The following is a 16,939-nucleotide window of genomic DNA, read 5'->3' as shown; positions in this document are numbered from 1 at the left end:
GTCCCTAATTTGCTGGGAAGTGGCGGTGCGGTCCCCTACGGCACTGCGTAGGATCCTACGGTCTTGGCGTGCATCCGTGCGTCGCTGCGGTCCGGTCCCAGGTCGACGGGCACGTGCACCTTCCGCCGACCACTGGCGACAACATCGATGTACTGTGGAGACCTCACGCCCCACGTGTTGAGCAATTCGGCGGTACGTCCACCAGGCCTCCCGCATGCCCACTATACGCCCTCGCTCAAAGTCCGTCAAATGCACATACGGTTCACGTCCACGCTGTCGCGGCATGCTACCAGTGTTAAAGACTGCGATGGAGCTCCGTATGCCACGGCAAACTGGCTGACACTGACGGCGGCGGTGCACAAATGCTGCGCAGCTAGCGCCATTCGACGGCCTACACCGCGGTTCCTGGTGTGTCCGCTGTGCCGTGCGTGTGATCATTGCTTGTACAGCCGTCTCGCAGTGTTCGGAGCAAGTGTGGTGGGTCTGACACACCGGTGTCAATGTGTTCTTTTTTCCATTTCCAGGAGTGTATTACGACTTTTGAAGACCATTAAAGTAAGTACATTGTTTGTTCTCCATCAAAATCTTTATTTGCTAGTTAGTGCCTTCAGTAATTAGAAACTTTTATTAAGCTGGCAGTATTGGCGCTCGCTGTATTCCAGTAGCTCGAGTAACGAAGATTTTTGTAAGGAAAGTGATTCATGAATGATAGGTTGTTGTTAGTCATGGCTATTCTTTTGCAGGGATTATTAAAAGTGAGATGGCGTTGCGCTAAAATATTGTTTGTCAGTTTAGAAATGTTCAGCATAAGTAAAGAGAAAACTGACTACGTTCAGTTTTACTCAGCTGTTTCAGTATCAAATATCGTAGAAGTTTACCAGCACAGTCTTTCTTTATATTCAAAGGGGAAGTTTCGGTAGGTACGAAAATCGGGCGAAAGCCAGAAATAAATTGAGCCGAGTTTTGTACAAAACACCTGATAATCTTTAGAAGGATAGATAAAATACCATTGTTGGTGGGGTGGTTACTACTGTCACAAGTAGTTTACCTTATAGTGAAATGGAAACAGACATTTCCTTTGAGTTTGAGTGGGTAGAGACGTGTGTATGACCATATGGCACGGACGGCCGCACGTCCCAACCTCGAGAAGTTCGGCCGCCGAGGTGCAAGTCTTTACATTCGACGCCGTAATGGAAGTCCTGTTTGTCGATGATGATGTTGAAGGAGTAATAAAGAGAACACAACATCCAATCCCCAAGTGGAGAAAAACTGCAGCCAAGAATCGCACGTGGCTGCACTGCATGGCCATCAGACGCACTGTCCACTCAGCTAAGTGTTGAGGTTATACTTGACAACTGGGATAGATTAATAATTTTATCGTGTTACCGACACCCTAAGTCAGCTGATACAGTTTATGAACATTTCAAAGAAATCTTGAGTCTAATTTCACACAGGTACCCCAATCTTAACAATTATAGTTGGTGGTGACTTCGATTTACCATTTTTATGTGGACAAAAACACCTGTTTAAAGCCGGTGGTAGGAATAAGACCTCTTTCGAAATTGTACTGAATACTTTCTCAGAAAAATATTTTGAACAATTATTTCAGGAACCCACTCGAGGCGTAAATGTTGTGGAAACATGATTGACCTTGAAACCTTCCCGTCTAATATTGGATGCTGACTGAACGCTGCGTCTCTTAAAATCTTTTAACTGCTGCTCTGTCAAGACTACCTGCTGATTATTACGACGAAACATAAAATGTGTTGTCGCCGTGGCCCTCAGTCGTTACCTGAAATTATTAAGACTGATTCTTACCTTTAATTATTTATACTGGATCGCCATCTGACTGCTACAGCAAACTGTGGAATGAATATACTTACTTCTCTTTAACATAATTATAAGCTGCTGGTGGAGTTTCATAATACTTTGTGACTGGAATTCTTTAAGTTGAAGTTAATTTAGATTTGATAAAAGCTGAAGCTCAGTTTAGACTTTTCTTTTAAGATAACAATAAATTCCGTAAAGCATTTACGTGAATGATTTTGGGATAGAAAATTCTTAATGCATTTAATCTGGTAGAAGTTAACTATATTCTGAGAACGATCTTGACAAACAATTACAAGGGGCATAGTTCTTTACAAAAATTCTTAAAAACTAGCACTGCGCTACATATAGCGAGTGGCTGGCGAGCACACCGCTTCTTTCAAAGTGTTAATTCATACCTCCCTTACAGCGACCTCCTCTCATGTCTCGCTAGCTACGACTGCCTCGTCTCACATCTTACTCGCAACTGCTCGCTTCCAACGCTCAATGCTACAAAAGTGCGGTCTCGCCGCCAACAATGGTTTTTGGTGCAGACAATCCCTGCTACCATTACAGATGTATTACTGCGCGCTGTTTCCCGCTCTTTCTCAAAATGTATCTATGCGCGGTTTCCCGCTCTTTCTCAATAATACACAATGCAATTTAATTAACAAAACAATTTAAATAAGAAACAGTTCAGATAATTACATGCTAAAACAGTTTAAATACGCCTATTACATAATTACAACCTCTTAGCGAAAAATAATTCTGATCAAGTACGGAACATCAGGAAGGGTACAGGGATCTGTGATCACAAGGCTGTTGTGGTGGGACTGAATATCGTAACGTTCTAACCCACCAAAAATAAACGCAAAATGCATCTATTTTTAAAAATCAGATAAAAATTTGATTGACTAATTCCTAAGAGACAGTCTCCACTCCTTCCAATATGGCTATGTAAGGGTCGAATAGATGTGATTTATCTTCAAAGAAACAGTATGGACGACAATTGAGAGCTGTATAATAAATAAAGTAAGTAAGGATGATACGGATCCTCTCCTCATGGTACACAAACGAGACGAGAGGAATATTGCACAGCACCATAGAAAAAAGCAAATCACAATTAAAAGAACTCAAATCCCCAAATGTGCGAAGATTTACAGAACCTCGAAATCTAATGTGAAACTCAATAAGAGACCCTCTCAACAGTTTCCACAACTAAGCTCTGTCTCGAAATCTGGCAGAAAACCCAAAGAAATTTTGATCGTATGTAAAGGATGGCAGCGGCAAAAAGCAGTCAGTACCTTCACCACATGATAAAAATTGTTATGTCATTGATAACAGTAGCAGTAAAGCAGAGTTACTGAACGCGGTTTCTCGAAACTCCTTCACAAAAAATGCGAGGTAAATATTAAAGAATCAGAATGTAGAACTGTCAACATGAGTAAGTTAGAAGTAGATATCCTCCGTGTAGCGGAGCTACTTAAATCACTTAATACAGGCGAGGTGTATCATCCAGATTCTACACCAGTCAGGTCCCTTTCAGACTAAACTGATACAATAGTTTCATATTTAACAGTCTATACAACCACTTGCTCACTGAAAGTTCCGCACCTAACAACTTTTCAGATGCACCACTCATGCCAATACCCAAGAAACGAAACAGAAGTAATCTGCTGATTATTCAGTATTGGAACATACACTGTTTTCGAATATAATGAAACACATCTTGTCTTCGTTGTTTTTCATCCTTTTGTTCCGCAGTTGCACATATACAAGTTGTGTAGATTGATTTCCGTCTTTAGCAACTGCAATACAATTCTTACTAAGACCAGGCGAGTTTCACTTTATTTTAAAGCATTTTCAGTTGTCACTAAAAAAATATGGCTAATCCTCTTACATCTTTGTTACGATCATTAACAGTTCGCATGCTTTACTTAGTGCTATAAACAGTTTTAATTTTTTTCGTTACTCACAGGTTTTTGATGATGTTGATTATTCCATTCTTCGTCGTCCTCCACGTGTATGTGTCAATTTGTTGTACACAGCACTTTCACTGCACCTAGGTCATTCACATTTCTGTTGGGGAGGATCACTGTTCTCTCTCCATTTCGTGTGTTTTGTTTTGCTATTGCAGCATGCATTCGTATTTTGTTTTGATAGTGATGGAAGCGTGTGTGTGTGTGTGGGGGGGGGGGGGGTTCAAGCTTCTGTGTGTATGTAAGCTATTGCTTTATTGCCGTGCACTTGTGGGTGATTGGTTGGCGAAACTTCCAAGTTTGTAATATTATTTCATGTTTTATGTGTTTGGGGGGTGGGGGTTCTCAACGATATGTTGTATTATTTCAAACACTGTTGATGTTTATCTGGTCATTCATTATGTGTTTCTTCTACACTATTTATTTTTCAGTTTGGAGGTATTGTGGTGGCTTCCTTGCCGGGGGGTGTTCTGCAAATTGTTAATGGTTGGTGCCATTTTCTATGCTCTTTTGTGTTCCTTGTAACTTATTTCAAAAGTTCTGCCTGTCGTTCCTGTCGGTCGTAAGTATAGAGCGTCACAGACGTTACACGGGAGTTGGTAAACGCCACCACCCTCTCACAACAGAAATGACATGTAAATAGTCAGCTGCAGCAACAAGAAATATCTCTTACACCTACAAGAAAACTTTCTGATTCAAAAACAGTAATAGACAAGAAACATATAAGTGACGAGACAAACATCAGTAACCAGAAGCTGTTAAAAGGAATAAGGCCTGTTGTTGAGAAAGAACAACTCCCATAGAAACCACATTCTTACAAACGTGGCAATATCTAGCCCTAGATCACCAACGACTGTAACTCTAGTTAACAACATAGATACACAGTAGCTATGATATGTTAGCTCCCTTCATTAACACATGCGTGCACACGCACACACACACACACACACACACACACACACACACACACACACACACACACAATCAAACAAAGACAATTACCCTCACTTAAAAAAAGAACAAAAGTTCTCTCCCTCTCTCTCTCTCTCTCTCTCTCTCTCTCTCTCTCTCTCTCTCTCCCACACACACACACACACACACACACACACACACACACAAGCGCAAAAATCAAGACGATCATCCTCACTTTAAAACTTAAAAAAATGAAAACGAAGGAAATGAATAAACAAATAAAAAATTAAAATAATATAATCTGTCTTTCTCCATCCCTCGCTCCCTCCCTACCTCTCTCTCTCTCTCTCTCTCTCTCTCTCTGTCTCCCTCTCCTTATTCGGAAAATATAAAGACATAAACACAGAGAGATGGCAGACTCTTCCATCACTGTCAAAACAAAAGACGAACGCATCATGCAACAACAAAACAGAACATGCGAAATGGCGAGATGTTATCGATCCTCCCCAACACAAACGTTTGAATGAGCTGCGAAACTGTTGTGTGCAAGAACTCTACAAAGAAAAATGTAATAAACAATAAAAAAACCTGTGTGTATCTAAAAGAATAAAAAAAATTGTAGTAATAACTAATGCATCAGAAGTGTTAGTGACCATCATAAACAAAATTGTAAGAGAAATTCAGCGCAACGAATCTAGTCTTAATAAGAATTTTGTAAGAGTTGCTAAAGAAGGTAATTTACCCCAAAACTTGTGTTATGAACTACCTTGAAGAAAACGAGTTACAAGTAGTCATTATTGATTCACAAATACTCATGAAACTCAAATAGCTAATGTAGCCCTTTATTCTCACGAAGTAATGAGTGCGCCAGACGCGGGATGTCAAATTTATCCTACATATTTCTGTATTTCCAGAAGGCTTTGACAACGTTCCTCACAATCGTATTATGATGAAACTGCATGCCTATGGAATATCGTCTCAGTTGTGTGACTGGAATCATGAACTGTTGTCAGAAAGGTCATAGTTGGAAGTAACTGGCGAAAAGTCATCGAGTAAAACAAAACTAGGATATAGCGTTTCCCAAGGAAGTACTGTAGTCTTCCTACTATTGTTCATCTACGTAAACGATATAGGAGAAAATATGAGTAACTCTATTGCATGCGGATGATGCTGTCATTTACCATCTTGTAGAGCCATCAGATGGTCAAAACCAACCGCAAAATGATTTAGCATATGTACCTAAATGGCGCGAAAAGTGACAGTTGACTCTAAACAATGAAAATTGTGAAGTTATCCCCATGAGCGCTAAAAGAAATCAGATAAATTTCGAGCAAACGATAATTCATGCAAATCTAAAAACTGAAAATTTAATTATGTACTCAGTACGGTTAGGATCAACCTAAATAGGAAAGAATGCATAGGTAATGTTGTGGGTAAAGCAACCAAAGTCTCCGGTTTACTGGCAGAACAATTACAAAGCGCAATAGATCTACTAAGGAGGATACATACACGACGCTGGTCTGCCCTCTTCTGAAGTACTGCTATGTGGCCTGGGTCAGTGTCAGATAAGGCTGACACAGTACATAGAAAAAATTCAAAGAAGAGCAGCTCGTTTTGTACGAACTGGAATGAAGGGAGAGAGGGGGGCAGCATGAGGCGTGAATTTTGGTGACAGTCCTTAAATGAAAGGCGCTTTTCGTTGCGGTAGAATTTTTTAGCGAAATTTCAATTACAAGCTTTCTCCTACGATTGATAATATATTTTGTTGGCGCCCGCCTACATAGGGAGAAACCTTCATCGTGATAAAATAAGAGAACTCGGAGGTCAAACATAAATATTTTACTGTTAGTTTTCCAGCGCACCGTTGCACTGTGAAACATTGGAGAGAGAGATTGAGGGTGCTTCCGTAAACCCTCTGCCACGCACTTAATTGTGACTTGCAGAGCAGTCATGTAGTTGTAGATGTAGAAACCAATTTGAAACCATGAGAATGAAGGACCAAGGACGAAGTACATATATTATAAAAATTGTTTTAATAAGACTTGCATTCTTCTCCCCCTAGTTTCAGTCTGCACATTGAAGGAGCGATGCCAAAATTAAATAAAGTTTCTGGAGTGGGATTATAGAAAAAGGATATGAATGACAATATTCACTTATGACAATCCTGTCCTCAGGTGAAAGCAAAGGAGAATTGCAGGGCATGTTTAGTGAGAAGAATGAGTGCACTATGTGGTTGTGGAAAAACCAAAGAAAGATAAAAGTAATGAGTTATAGAAAGTGAACTAATTCTTTTGTCCAGGAAGCAAAATAATAGATGACTGGCGAGGTATGGACAGCATAAAACGCAGACTAGTGCAAACAAAGACGACATTTATGGCTGAAAGGTCTACTAAGATCAAACATGAGCCTCAGTTTCAGGAAGAAATTTTTGAGCATGTAATTCAGTGGTGCAGCTTTGTACGGTAGTGAATCATTGACTAGACTGGAAAGTTCGAGGTATGAGACGATAAAAGGATACTGGAGATTAAGTGGACTCGTAAGTTGAGGGATGAGGTGATTCTACTTAGTTTCGGCAAGGAGAGGAACACGTGTAAAACATAGACAAGAAGCATTGTGAATGTGCAAGACGTGACAGAACAACTTCTATGGTGCTTGAGACAGTTGTAGAGTAAAGTAGCTCTAAATGAAGAAAAATGTAAATTGACGCCGTTGTGTAAGGAAAACCGTCCTGTAATGTTCAAATACAGTATTAGTGGCATGCTGCTTGACGCAATCACATTGACTAAGTACCTAGGTGAAACGTTGCAAAGCGTACGGATGGTAGCAGGGAAGAATTTTAGGAAAGTGTAGATCATGTATATAACACTTGTACGATCCATTCTTGAGCGCTACACGAATGCTTTCGTACCCCACGAGGTCAGATAAAGGGACTACATCGGAGCATTTTAGAGGGGTGCTGCTAGATTTGTTATCGGGACGTTCGTTTATTATGCGGATGTTCCGGAGATCAACTGGAAATCCATGGAAATGACGTTCTTTTCACGAAACACTATTGAGAAAATTTGGAAAACATGTATTTGCAGCTTACTGTAGAAGGATTTTACTGTCACCAACGTACATTTTGAGTAAGGACCGCGAAGACAGACTAGGGCTCTAAGGACGAGCACAGACCGTCCATTTCACTCGCTCAGTTTGCGAGTGGAAGATGACAGAAAATGACAAGTAGTGGTAAAAGGTACCCTCCACCATACATCATTCGGCGGGTTGCGGAGTGTGAATGTAGATGTAGATCGAAGTGTAGGGGAAGACAGAGCCTGGAATAAATCCAACAAATATTTAATGATGTTGGGAGCCCGTGCTACGGAGGTTAGCACATGAGAGCAAATCGTGGCGGACCGCTTCAATCCCCTCAGAAGACTGACTACGAGCAAAGAGTTGAAAGTTAAAAATTTGCGTCTGCCATTCCCCTCGTACACTTTCTTATCAGGCACACTGAAATCCTAACGCATATGTCTTTGTTACACTGCTATGGAAGGCACCGACTCGAACGATAACAAAACCACCCAGCCGTTAACACGAGATCCAGCGGCGCAGGCCGTGCAAGCGGAGATTCCGGTCGACTCTCCGCCAAGTGCGGCCCGAATTGCCTCGTTCTGGACGCGGATCTCTCAGGTCGGCTGGAGGCGGCGGGAGCGCCGCGGAGGCCGTGATGAGATTTGCCGACAAGGGGCCGGCGGGGGGCGGCCCTACGCTGGGACACGTGCTGTTACAGCCGGGAGCCGGGGATTCCCCGAGGGGACACAAAACTTGCATTAGCCGCCAGTGCCGGCAACCTTAGCAGCTCTGAGAAGGGGAAAGGGGTGTGTGGGGAGGGGGGCATAGGGAAGCGGCAGAACTCGCCTCGTCTCCTGTTCCGCGGCGACGTGCGCGCCAGGGGACGCCTGCCGGCTGCGATACGGCGGGACCGGGAAACCTCCTCCCCCACAGCCTGACTCCCAGCATTCGCTGCGAAATGGAATGTGTCAACCACCCGAACAGGTTGCTGGATGACGACTGCTGCTCGGGTCTCTTCCGAAGACCTTCTGACAGGGAATTTCTGAAGCACACTACGGCCGATTCTTGCACATTCAAAACTCGACACATAAAATTTCTTGGTAGATCGAACTTATTGTGAAGTTTCCAGAAAAAGCATAGGTAAATTCAAAAATATCTGTGTGGGTGATAGACTCAATGGCGACAAACAATATACACTACAGCCAATTAAAATTGCTACGCCAAGAAGAAAAAAAAAATGATAAACGTGTATTCATTGGACAAATATATTATACTAGAACTGACATGTGATTACATTTTCGCGCAATTGGGTGCATAGGTCATGAGAATCAGTACCCAGAACAACCATCACTGGCCATAATAACGGCCTTGATACGCCTGGGCATTGAGTCAAACAGAGCGTGGATGGCGTGTACAGGTACAGCTGCCCATGCAGCTCCAACACGATACCACAGTTCTTCAAGAGTAGTGACTGGCGTGTTGTGACGAACCAGTTGCTGGGTCACCACTGACCAGACGTTTTAAATTGGTGAGATATCTGGAGAATGTGCTGGCCGGGGCAGCAGACGAACATTTTCTGTTTTCAGCAAGGACCGTACAGGACCTGCAACATGCGGTCGAGCATTATCCTGCTCAAATGTAGGATTTCGCAAGCATCGAATGAAGGGTAGAGCCACGGGTCGTAACACGTCTGAAATCTAACGTCCACTATTCAAAGTGGCGTCAATGGGAACAAGAGGTGACCGATACGTGCAACCATTGGCACCCCATACCATCACGCCAGGTGATAAGCCAGTATGGCGAGGACGGATACACGCTTCCAATGTGCGTTCACCGCGATGTCGCCAAACACGGATGCGACCATCATGATGCTGTAAACAGAACCTGGATTCATCCGAGAAAATGACGTTTTGCCATTCGTGCACCCAGGGTCGTCGTTGAGTACACCATCGCAGGCGCTCCTGTCTGTGATGCAGCGTCAAGGGTAACCGCTGCCATGGTCACCGAGCTGATAGTCCATGCTGCTGCAAACGTCGCCGAAATGTTTATGCAAATGGTTGTTGTCTTGCACACGTCCCCATCTGTTGACTCAGGGATCGGGACGTGGCTGCACGCTACGTTACAGCCATGTGGATAAGACGCCTGTCATCTCGACTGCCAGTGATACGAGGCCGTTGGGATCCGGCACGGCGTCCCGTATTACCCTCCTGAACCCACCGATTCCATATTCTAATAACAGTCATTGGGTCTCGACCAACATGAGCAGCAATGTCGCGCTACGATAAACGGCATTGGCGATAGGCTACAATCCGACATTTATTAAAGTCGGAAACGGGATGGTACGCATTTCTCCTCCATACACGAGGCATCACAACAACGTTTCACCAGACAACACCGGTCAACCGCTGTTTGTGTATGAGAAATCGGCTGGAAACTTTCCTCATGTCAGCACGTTGTAGGTGTAGCCACCAGCGCCAACCTTGTGTGAATGCTCTGAAAAGCTTATCATTTGCAATCTTCTTCCTGTCGTTTAAATTTCGCGTCTGTAGCATTTCATCTTCGTTGTGTAGCAATTTTAATGGCCAATAGCGTAATATTACACAGTATATCTAAGGATATGACAAAAATATATATACATCACAATTATACAGAGTTACTTCTTGTGAAATAGTGATCCTCAAGGACATCAAACACTCTTCTGCTTCCAAAGGGTCGAGTTCCGTCTAGCATGAACCACATCTCGTCGATATCAAGGTCACTTTGGAAAATGAGGATGAAATCATCTTCCAAAACCTTCAAGTACCGTTCGGTGGTCACCGTGCCATCAATAAATATCGCACCGATAATTTAGTGACTAGACATTGCACACCACAAAGTCATCAGTTCAGGGTGAAGTAATCGATAAATGCGGATTTTCAGTTCCTCAAAGGCGCCAATTTTACTTATTGAGTAACTCATCGAAATGAAAGTGGGTTTCCTCGCTACTCTAAACTGCAATTCCCATCATGCCCCGTAACCAATCGTGCAGTTTGAACGCCCTAACGGAAGCCGTTCAAACTTTATGACAATTTTATTTCATGTAGTTCAGTAATAGTTACCCTGTACGTATGCACATAGATCTGTGTGAAACAATCTACATCCACATTTACTACCCACATTGTTTTTATCGATCAGCATCCTTTTAGCAATATATTGTATTTCAGTAAAACGTAAGTACGACATCAAGAAAGTAAGTTTGAAGTTTGTCATGTCATTTGCTCCATATAATACACTCCTGGAAATTGAAATAAGAACACCGTGAATTCATTGTCCCAGGAAGGGGAAACTTTATTGACACATTCCTGGGGTCAGATACACCACATGATCACACTGACAGAACCACAGGCACATAGACACAGGCAACAGAGCATGCACAATGTCGGCACTAGTACAGTGTATATCCACCTTTCGCAGCAATGCAGGGTGCTATTCTCCCATGGAGACGATCGTAGAGATCCTGGATGTAGTCCTGTGGAAAGGCTTGCCATGCCATTTCCACCTGGCGCCTCAGTTGGACCAGCGTTCGTGCTGGACGTGCAGACCGCGTGAGACGACGCTTCATCCAGTCCCAAACATGCTCAATGGGGGACAGATACGGAGATCTTGCTGGCCAGGGTAGTTGACTTACACCTTCTAGAGCACGTTGGGTGGCACGGGATACATGCGGACGTGCATTGTCCTGTTGGAACAGCAAGTTCCCTTGCCGGTCTAGGAATGGTAGAACGATGGGTTCGATGACGGTTTGGATGTACCGTGCACTATTCAGTGTCCCCTCGACGATCACCAGAGGTGTACGGCCAGTGCAGGGGATTGCTCCCCACACCATGATGCCGGGTGTTGGCCCTGTGTGCCTCGGTCGTATGCAGTCCTGATTGTGGCGCTCACCTGCACGGTGCCAAACACGCATACGATCATCATTGGCACCAAGGCAGAAGCGACTCTCATCGCTGAAGACGACGCGTCTCCATTCGCCCCTCCATTCACGCCTGTCGCGACACCACTGGAGGCGGGCTGCACGATGTTGGGGCGTGAGCGGAAGACGGCCTAACGGTGTGCGGGACCGTAGCCGAGCTTCATGGAGACGGTTGCGAATGGTCCTCGCCGATACCCCAGGAGCAACAGTGTCCCTAATTTGCTGGGAAGTGGCGGTGCGGTCCCCTACGGCACTGCGTGGGATTCTACGGTCTTCGCGTGCATCCGTGCGTCGCTGCGGTCCGGTCCCAGGTCGACGGGCACGTGCACCTTCCGCCGACCACCGGCGACAACATCGATGTACTGTGGAGACCTCACGCCCCACCTATTGAGCAATTCGGCGGTACGTCCACCCGGCCTCCCGGATGCCCACTATACGCCCTCGCTCAAAGTCCGTCAACTGCACATACGATTCACGTCCACGCTGTCGCGGCATGCTACCAGTGTTAAAGACTGCGATGGAGCTCCGTATGCCACGGCAAACTAGCTGACACTGACGGCGGCGGTGCACAAATGCTGCACAGCTAGCGTCATTCGACGGCCAACACCGCGGTTCCTTGTCTGTCCGCTGTGCCGTACGTGTGTTCATTGCTTGTACAGCCCTCTCGCAGTGTCCGGAGCAAGTATGGTGGGTCTGACACACCGGTGTCAATGTGTTCTTTTTTCCATTTCCAGGAGTGTATGAAACTGCGATAAATGCAGGTTCTAATTGTTTATGGGAAATAATAACGTGATGAACCTCTACAAAGTAGGTTGAGAGTATTTAAGGATTTAGTTACAATACAAGTATGTCATCGATGTGACAAGTCACATCGCCCCCATATGGTGTGAAGGTTTTATGTGAGTATGTGACATTTAACTATGCGAGATTTTCTTTAAACATGTACATCAGTCAATGGGATAGTGAGAGACATGCCTGATAGTGCTCTTTATATGTTCTTTGCCTTGGTATACAGAAACCTGATGTTTGTAGCCCAATAAAGAAAATTTATCAGCAGTTATTGGTGATAAATCAAGACGGTCTTCAAGTATTTACTAGTTGTGGGGCATTAGCTTCTTAAGATACATTAACTTGTTTCGTCAGTAGCTTAGATAATTGTTTCGTCGTTCCACTGAGGAAATTTTCTTTCTTTCCTCAACAACGAAAATCTCGCCACAGTATATAAATGAGTTGTAAAACTTTGAGAAAATTTCAAGTGTTCGGCTTGGGATGAGGAGAAATGGATTGTGACGACAAAATGAAAGAAGTTTTTTATGAAATCATATATACTGCAACAGTCACTTGTTACTAATATATTACTGGCACTAAGCGTTTCGACAGCATGCTGCCATCATAAGGAGCATTTAAAGTTGGTTTCACATAGTAATTAATAAGAAGTGAGGTTAGTTTTCTTTGCTGTCTGTACCAGTGAGGTTATCCCTCGAAAAATATACATATTTGTTGGTAGTTGCGTTGTCTGGCACACATAGCGCAGTAACTGTGTATTTTCGACACATAACCTCAATGACAAATCTAGCAAAGAAAAATAATCTCACTTCGTATTAATTACAATGCAAAAGTTACTGTAAATGCAACTAATGTCGAAAGGCGTCGTGGTCATAAAATATTAGTAACAAGTGACAGTTGCAGTATCTGTTATTTCATAGATATTTTAATCCAGTTGCAGCCCTCAGACAACATTTCTATAACAGAGATAAATTTAAGTTAAATGTAAGAAAAGGACCTGATCAGCTAAGTTACAAAGCGAGGGAAATGAGCTCGCCAGAGGAAAGGAGTGAAGATGAAGCGACGCAGAAACCCCGTCAGAAGCACTCCGAAGCACAGAAATGCGTCGATATGTTATTAGATTATGGAGGACAAAACTCGTTTCACTATACTGTTGTTTTAACTCTCCGAAATTGAGAACCGTTGACGAGAATAAAATGGGTTAATCGGAGCAACAGAAAAAATTTGTACGATTATTTCTCGAAAATGAACTGAAAACAAGTGACCTGAATTACAACGTGTTTTAAGAGTAATTTTGTGGATACATTTTCAATTACCGGAGAGAGACGCGCAAACAGCACAGTGGGACTCCAAATGAAATGTTGTGCGCGTTCGCTAAATGGAGTTAACAGCGCTTTCCAGTAAAAACATGTCTATATACCACTATCTGCATTTTTCAGTTACTGGGGCATTATCCAGTATATTCAGGAGTTTACAGTAAGTCTTTTGCAACTAAACATTATTCATTCAGTCACTCTGAGTGGTGTATGAAGGCAGGTGAGTTCAGAATATGGTTGCAATACGGATTCAGAATATGGTTGGAATACGGAAACTATAGACGGGCTAAAACACTGAAGAGCAGAAGAAATGAGGTTTGTGTCAAATTTAACGTTAAATATGGGTACCATTCATTAGACTATATGGAGGAATTCTGCTACGTTTGAAGTCAACTAGCGCATTATAAAAGCTTACTACTTCCCGACTGCACCAAATTACCGTATGTTGGCCTAATGTCATTGAAGAATTGGTTCAACTGAGTTCTGTGAATGTATCATCTACATAAAAATTTATTTCTGATTGTCCTACTTTCCAAGTTTCGTGGACTTAGTGCAGCAATAAGTTTGCGTCTTATTTTGTATGTATTACATATGGTCACTAAATATCGAAATTAAATACCTCGGGGAGAATATTGTGTAATCAGTATTAAAAAAAAAAACCTTACCCTGTATCGCTGTGAAGTCGGCCTCTGAGTCCGAGCTGTTTTAGGCCCGTCAGTCCGGAACCGCGCTGCTGTTACGGACGCAGGTTCGAATCCTGATTCGGGCTTGGATGTGTGTGATGTCCTTAGGTTAGTTAGATTTAAGTACTTCTAGGTCTACGGGACTGATGACCTCAGGTGTCAATTCCCATAGTGCTTAGAGACATTTGAACCATCGCTGCACATTTTACTGCAGCTATATCGCATAACCAGCAGACTCGCTGAGACAATTAGCCTTATCGCGAAAAGTCCATTGGAAAAGAATCACTGAAAAGATATGTGCCATTTTGCCACCACCCACTTGTGGCTCATGGCAGTTCAGCCTCTGTGGAGACTTCATAAAGAACGGCGGCGTTTTGCGACCCCGTGTGACCGAGCGGTTCAAGGCGCTTCAGTTCGGAAGCGCTATGCTGCTACGGTCGCATGTTCGAATCCTGCCTCGGGCTTAGATGTGTGTGATGTCCTTAGGTTAGCTAGGCTTAAGTAGTTCTTAGTCTACAGGACTGATGGCCTCACGTATTACGTCCGGTAGTGGTTAGAGGCATTTGAACCATTTCGGGGGCGTTTTCCTGGTTAGCTGCTTTCGCTGCTCAGTCATCAGCGTCGTTTGTCGCCATGTTCACGGCAGAAGCACGTGAACAGGAAACCAGCTTTGCCGAGGTACTTGTTTCCTAGCGCTAGGCCACAATAATATAGATTTTGTGAAAGCTTCTGGTGCCAGAGGACACGCTCATTTATGGGCCGTACTGTCGTTAGAACGATTTGTCATTCGTTTCTGTTCCGCTCACATACTTTAATTACGGGCGCCTCAAGTGCACCCATGTCAGAAGACGTTTCCGAGTGACTGTTTATAAGGCTATCGACGATTTGGAGATTACTACAGTTAGTGGTGTTTGAGCGCAAATTATACTGCAGGGCCCCTCTGTGTTATGTGGTTGTGTACTGAATTTCACCTTTACCAAGGTTGATGCTGCTCAGTATGCTAATAGCTGCATGACTCTCCGTGGTTGCTGGTTCAAATATGTTCAGATGAGTCTGAAATCTGCTAAGGTCATTAGTCGCTAAGCTTACCACTGCTTAACCTAAATTATCCTAAGGACAAACACAGACACCCATGCCCGAGGGAGGCCTCGGACCTCGGCCGGGACCAGCCGCACACTGCATGACTGCAGCGCCTGAGACCGCTCGGCTAATCCCGCGCGGCCGTGTATGTTGGTCAAAGAGTGTTTTGACCCGTAAAGGTAGTTAATTAGCGGCACCAGTAATCGCATCCATTCATTACCAAAATGGCAGACGTAGTGTTGTATTATTTTTTCCCTGAAGGCAGTAGTCTAAAAGTACATTCAGCTCGCTTTTGCGAATTTTGTAGATGTTGAGAGGAGTACTAAGAAGCTCCAAGAGTTTGTTTTAGCGTCCAAGTGTTCCAGTTACTGGAAGATCACCGCCCACGAAATATAGGCGTCTGTATTCCAAGGAAAGAAATAAGATTAAGCTATAACTCTCCTCGACGACGTGCTCATTATACAGGGTGGTCAGAAACAGTCTGAAAAGCATGTTGGCTGCTTCGTGCTGAGACGTGTTAAGGAAAAAATCTCGATACGTTGCGCCGTTTCCGAGATAAATGGCACTGCAGTTAGCCAATCAAGCAGTTGCACCCCCGAATCTAATCAGCCTGCTAGAGACGGTGTCGCCAAAGCGCACTTTGATTGATTTCCTAAAACTGAACAAGTGAGTAATACCAAAACTGGAAGTGGCAGGGCAGTGAGATTCGCACCGAACCAAAGGCTGAGCAGTCTCGTGTGCTTGCATCTACGCGATGAAAACAACTGAAAATGTTTGTATCTGGCGAGCCATTTGAATTTGTGCTCAGAGAAACCTGATTGGCTAACTTATTTATTTATTTATTTATATTTTCCTCTGTATAAAATGTTTTCCTTCAACACAGCAAATGCCCGGAAATTATTACATCTGTTACACAAGACCATAATTTATTTCCTCAAGATGTCCCTCCAGGTGTTGCGAATTTGTATATCTTTTCCCTCTGCGCATTTTGGAGCCAGATGGTCATACGGCGTCCCCTTCTCTTCATTGCCCCCGGTTCCTATTCCAGTGTCATTTTCAGTAGTCTGGTTTCTTTCATTCTTACATGCCTGCACCATTGTAACTTGTTTCTATCCATCACCTCATGTACTCTTTCTCTTACGTCAACTCTATTTATTATTTCGTCGTTTCTTATTTTCAGTTTTCTAGAAATTATTGTCAATCTTCTCCAAATGTCGGTTTCTACTGCTTACTGCTTTTTATGTATTTTATGTTAGTGGACCATGTCTCCACTCCACAAATAACTATGCCCTGTGGTGTCGAGTTATATATGTATCTTTTGCTTAGGGTATTTACATATCAACTCCAGAAGATTGAGTTGAGCATCCCAGT

This window comes from Schistocerca gregaria, chromosome 8, assembly GCF_023897955.1.
Source record: "Schistocerca gregaria isolate iqSchGreg1 chromosome 8, iqSchGreg1.2, whole genome shotgun sequence".
NCBI classification, from domain to species: domain Eukaryota; kingdom Metazoa; phylum Arthropoda; class Insecta; order Orthoptera; family Acrididae; genus Schistocerca; species Schistocerca gregaria.
This window is presented reverse-complemented; position numbering follows the sequence as displayed.